Below are 210 nucleotides of genomic sequence, written 5' to 3' on the forward strand. Positions count from 1 at the left end.
TGTGCTTTGAATTTAAATTGATATATTTTTACTATATTTACTCTTTATTATTAGATGTATTATTTTTTAAATGAAATTTGTTTAATTTATTCCGGAAAATGGATGTATGGATGTTTTGACCCGCAAGTGTGCAATTCTACGCCTATGCAGCAGGTGGCGACAAATCGCCTTGGATCTTGGAATAAACAAGAAGTTTGTCCTCACCTTCCC

Source organism: Phycodurus eques, chromosome 17, assembly GCF_024500275.1.
Source record: "Phycodurus eques isolate BA_2022a chromosome 17, UOR_Pequ_1.1, whole genome shotgun sequence".
NCBI lineage: Eukaryota > Metazoa > Chordata > Actinopteri > Syngnathiformes > Syngnathidae > Phycodurus > Phycodurus eques.